Source organism: Vicia villosa, linkage group LG3 (genome assembly GCF_029867415.1).
Source record: "Vicia villosa cultivar HV-30 ecotype Madison, WI linkage group LG3, Vvil1.0, whole genome shotgun sequence".
In the NCBI taxonomy this organism is placed as follows: Eukaryota; Viridiplantae; Streptophyta; class Magnoliopsida; order Fabales; family Fabaceae; genus Vicia; species Vicia villosa.
Window position 1 is genome coordinate 158,566,338 of NC_081182.1, and position 6,000 is coordinate 158,572,337.

A 6,000-nucleotide genomic window follows, 5' to 3' on the forward strand; every position below is an offset into this window, starting at 1 on the left:
TTTTATTCTCTTTCCATCTAAACCCTAAACGAAGAAAACTCAGTTCCTCATCAATGGCATCTTCATCAAATCAACAAAATGCTTCGTCTTCTCAACAAGAACAATAACAACAAAATACTGTCATCTCTCCATTGAAGACTTGTCTGATTCCAGTGGATCAATTGGAAGTTATTTGTGAAACAATGGTGGATTTTGATAGTCTTCTGGAACATGATTTTGATTTGAAGAGCAACATGGTGGCTCAAGGCTGGGAACCGTTCTTCAACCATCTGATTGGCCCTGTTTACCCAGATTTGGTCAAGGAATTTTGGGTTAATGAAACATTAGCACCAAAAGCAATTTTGTCTTTTATTTATGGTGAAGAAATGTCCATCATAGAAAACCTGATCAGAAGATTGATAGGTATGGAAGGATGTTTTGGTGCTGCTGGAGCTATCATAGGTGGAACAGATGGGGACGCTGTCCATACAGAAATCTTCAAATCTGGAGAAGGTTCTACTTGTATCACAGATTTGAAGGATCACTACAGAATCTGGGCGAAGATCCTTCTAGGTTACATCTACCACAGAAAAGCCACAGTCTCTCCAAACTACGTTAATCATGACCAACAATACATTCTGTATTGTATTGGTAAAGGCGAGAAGGTAGACCTTCTCTACATTCTGTTTGTACACATGTGGAATCATGTGAGGGATTCAAGAGAACAAGCCAGATTGAAGACCCCTAAGATCAAAAGGAATATCATCCCTCTAGGAAGAATAATTACTAATATTCTAGTTGAGACAAATCTTGTAAAAGATCTGCTGGACGCCGGAAAGGTCAAAGATCTGGTAGCAACATGTGGGAGCACAATGAATGCTCACACTCTGAAGAAGATGAAGTTGATAGAGACCATTTCTAATCCTCCCAGAGTGGAAAAAGAGGTCTTAACCAGAAGAGTTCATGCTCTTGCTGATTTTGAGCTCTTCTACAAGAATGAGCATCCCACCACTATTCTATTCTATCTGGAAAAGTGTATAGCTAAAGGCTCTGAGTATGATCCTGTTTGGATAAGCAACAGAGTGCTTCCCACTACAGCTGATCAAGATCCTTTAAAGCAGAAGGAAGAAAAAGAGAAGAAGAAAAGGAAGAAAGAGCATCAAGAAGGAAAGAAGGAGAAGAAAGACAAGAAGGAAAAGAAAGAAAAGAAAGAGAAGAAGGAGAATAAAGAAGTTCAAGAATAGAAGAACAAGGAAGAAAAGAAGGAAAAGAAGAGAAAGTCTGTTGGCGATGGACCTTCCAAACCTGCAAAGAAGAAGAAAAAATCTTCAGGTATTTCTTTTGCTGAAACTGTTCCGCTTCCTGTTTTAAATTCTGAACAAATATCAACAGACCCTCAACCAGCTTCTGATAAATCTAATGAATCTCTCAAAGTACCCAGATCATATGAAGCCCTTAAAAATATTATAGATGACATAGAAAACCATGCATCTGACCAACAAAATTCCACATAAAATTCACCAGAAAACCAACCTCAAACCACCAGAAAATCACCACCCTCTGCTTCCTCAAAATCCAAAGGAAAACGACCCATTCATAACACCGAACCCATTCTCAATCCAAAACCTCTAAACACCATCCTTTCCCCTCATAACATTTTCTCCTCTGCTCAACCTCCTCCACATTCTAACTACCACCCAGAAGTTGACACTCCTCTGCTCAACCTCCTCCACATTCTAACTACCACCCAGAAGTTGACACTCCTGTGTTCTGTGACTTTAATCGTGATTCATCACTCTCATCTTTTTCATCAGATTCATTCTTTCGCAACCCTCGACCATTTCAACCTACTCCCCAGAATCCATATTCTCCACCTGTTGTTGTAGTCCTAGACTCTGACAATGAGGCAGAATCTTCACCTCCTCCATTCTCTTTAAACCCTAATCCTCTGTTTGAAAGAGCCCCTGAACCATATTCTATCCCTAACCCAGAAGATCCAATAACCATCCTCAGATCTACCCCTCCAAAACCTTTTGTAAATATACGTTTTGAGATTTTAAAATATAAGGTACGAACAGGGTTAGATTACCTGAAGATTGCCCATGACTCCAAGCTGGATCATGTGGCTGCTGGGAAGCTCTGGAAGGCTTTCCTTGAAGATGTGCAACCAGAACTTCTGGATCTCAAGGATGATTGTCTTGTTGTTGCTCCTGGTCCTTATGGACTCACTCTGGAGTATGGAGTTGGAAGGTACTTTCATCCCATCAAGGATTGGAAGCCTCTGGAAGAAGCTCCTTTTGTTGATGATATGGAAGTGGATAATCCTCTGCCTTTGGTTGTCTGGACTCCTTATCCTTTTTCAGTTCTAACGGGAGATTTTTAGACTCTATTTGATTGGTTCCAGGAGAACCCTCTTGCGGAGAATCCTGATATAGAGTACCCTGTTTATGAGTATCATGCTGAAGAACAACATGCTGAAGTTGCTGTTGTCCCTCTTGTTATTGAAGAAAACCCTATTGCTTCTTCTTCTGCTTGTCCTTCACCCTCTGCATTAGTTGCCACTCTGAAGGAACTTCAGCAAAATCAGGCAACTGTATTCCAACATCTGGACAAGCAAGATGATATCAATGATGAAATCAAGTCTTGGATGCAACGCTCTGAAGAAGCTGCCTAGAGACAGGCAAATGACACTGCTGAGATCAAGAATCTGCTAGCAGTCTTAGCCTCTAAGCTCAACTAGCCTTAGTCTGAGTCTTTGTTTAGGGTCTTCTGTCTTTCTTGCATCTGTTTTTCATTTTATCCATTGCATCTGCTTGTACTCCTTCTAGATATTCAATGAAATTTCTTCTTTCATCTTTTATGTCTTTCATCTGAATCTTTTATTTATATGCTTTTTGATGTTATGACAAAAATGGGGAGAAACATATGACTTGAATTGATTTACTATATCAGTTGCTAGGCTTAAGTCTCAACATTCCTAACATATATTGCAAAGTCTTTGTCTCTGATAGTTTTGCAGGAATGTGATACTCTGATAAAGCTAAAAAAAAAGGGGAGAAACATTTTAAGAGAATTTTTCAAAGATCTGAAGCAAACAAAGTATAATGCTCTGAAGCAAGGAATTGCAAAGATCTGAAGCAAGCTACTTTAATGCTCTGATAAACCAAGTGCTCTAAAAGAAAGATTCAAAGCTCTGATGATGTCCAATGGAAGCTCTGAATCATCTGAAGATTAAAGTTCAACGTGAAAGTCTCTTCTGAAATGGAAAATACTCACAGAAGTCTTTTATTTATAAATTCTTCGAGTATTTATTTCAGGGGGAGATTGTTAATCTCAGGGGGAGACATATTCACACACTCTGATTAATATGCTTTCATGATATATCTGTGTATTGTCTTTTTCATCTGATATTCTGGATACAAATTTATATCAATTCTATATGTTTTTGTCATCATCAAAAAGGGGGAGATTGTTAGAAAATGAAATGTTCTGATCAATATTTCTAGTTTTGATGATAACATTATATATGAATTTTGTATAAGACAATGTGGTACTCTAATTATTCACGTTTTCTATTTCAGGAAAAGTCTAAGAGAGTATGCACAAAATTAGCATTCAGAAGCTCTGACCCAGAAGATCTGGATGGCTTCATCAGAACATGGTCTGGAAGACATCAGAAGATGGTCTTGAGAAAATCAGAACATGATCTGGTAAGCATCAGAAGATGGCAGTCATAAGCAAGGCTCTGAAGTTCTGAAGGTATCACGCTACAAAGCACTTCCATAGTCTGCTGACTGAAGTTGCACCTACACCAACGCTGAAGACTCTGATATTTAAATGTTAATCCAATAGTCTGAGTCCAGAAGCAAGTACAAGATGAAAGAGCTACAATGTCACATATGACTGACAAAAGGAATGTTAGAAGCTACAAAAGGCAAAGTCAGCAAAAGCAGTTGAAACAAGGCTCGAGGCAGTTGACAAAATAGTGAAACATTAAATGCAGCAGTGTACTATTCACGCAAAGCATTAAATGCTCCTCAATAGTCACTTTTTCTCATGCCTGTATAAGAGAAGCTCTGGATGCAGAAGATCTAGAGAATTTACACAAAGCAATCTTACACTGTCAAAATCATTCTACACGTTATACACATAAACAGCAAGATCTTCATCTTCAACCTCACAAACATTGTTATGTCTTAGTGATATTAAGAACTAGAACTTAAGAGAAATATCACTTGGTGATTATAACTTATTAAGAAGCACTTTAAACTCTTGTAAACTTTGTTTAATTTTCTGTAAGAGAATTCCTAGAGTGATCAAGTTGTGATCAGCATACTCTAGAAGACTTAGAAGTTGTCTAAGTGGAAAACCATTGTAATCAAGATTGATTAGTGGATTAAATCCTCAGTGGAGGTAAATCACTCTGTCAGGGGTGGACTGGAGTAGTTTGATTAACAACGAACCAGGATAAAAATAATTGTGTTCAATATTTTTTTATGCATGCTGTAATATGGTGAACTGACTTTTATTTTTATAAGCAACAATGTTGCGGTAAGCATGAGTCGCCACCGACTTTTATTTTGTCCAATGTTAGGAAAGGTAAAAAGTACAGAAAAAAGACCTTTTGAAAAGAAAACGGGCTCGGGGTGTAAGTTATGAAAAGGGAAGGTGTAAGCACCCTTTTCATCTGTAGTTATCTACGGGCTCTTAATTTTCTTAGCTCATGTTTGTTTGTTTTGAGTTGAAAAGGGACGTAAGGACTTTAGCGTAAATGCGTAGCCTTAGCTTTTGAAAGAGTATTGAAAAGATGTTTTTTAATTGAGCTAGGCAGATTAAGAGCACTACCCTAAATAGTTAGTCTTTTTCTATGCTTTTTAAAGTTCCTAGGACTATCCATACTATATAGAAGTAGGTAGTCCTTGTTTATATTGGACGTGCGGGTCATCGAAGGATCATCGAGGTCGTTGAAGGCAACAGGTAGAGGTACCTTTAGCAATATTCGGAGGGACAATCATCATTTCGTAGGCAACCATTCGAGGGACTAGATCATATCATCGTAGGCAACATCGTGGGTCGTCGAGGGACTTATGATCTTTGCGATGATTTTTAATCGAGGGACTTTTGCTAATGGGTACCTCTACATTCGAGGGACACGACCTTATTTTGAAAGGCAACCAAGAGGGGCGTACCTTAGAGGTGAGTGAGTGCAGCAATCACGTGTGTTGGATTCGAGTATTTAATCTTTTATTTAGGTTAGCTAGCATTTAATTATTAGTCTTTCCATACAATCCTAATTACTAACAGTTAATATATTTACAGAAAATTAAAGTGCGGAAATTAAATCCTACAGTTAAAACTATTACAACCCAAATGATAATGATAAATGTACAAAAAATTAAGATAAAGCTCGTAAGCGTCCATAATGATACAAAAGTCCTCCAGAATTTGTACCTCAAAATCAAAATAAAATGTTAGTAACATAGAATAATGTATGAGAAAAACAATAAAAATATGAACAATTATTAATCAAAAATTAAATAATAGAAACTAAAATTAATACATGAAACAAAATATTTTTGGTATTTTTTTATATAAGAGAAAAAATAAATATTAAAACAATTGAAGAAGTTTAGCAACAAAAACAATAGAATAGGGAGTGCAAAGAAAGCAATTCGATGGGCTTAAATAATAACTGATGCAGGTCCAAACACACAAGGAAAAGTCCAGCGACTGGGGGTTGGTACGTTTAAAGGGTTGTGCAATTAGAGTGGACGTTGGCCCAAGATTTTTCCAATAAACTGCAGGCCAGGGATGGTATGAATAGCAGTGGGGGGTAAGGCCCAACTCATATAAAACTCTAATTAACGATAAGAAAAATTAAACCAAATAAAGAACATACCAGTCGGTGTTAGTACTCTTTATCAAGAGATATTTTGATCACTTCAACTTAGAACCAATAAATAGGAACATGACAAATGGCAAGTAAATTAGAAAAATAAAAGAAAATATATAAAACAAATA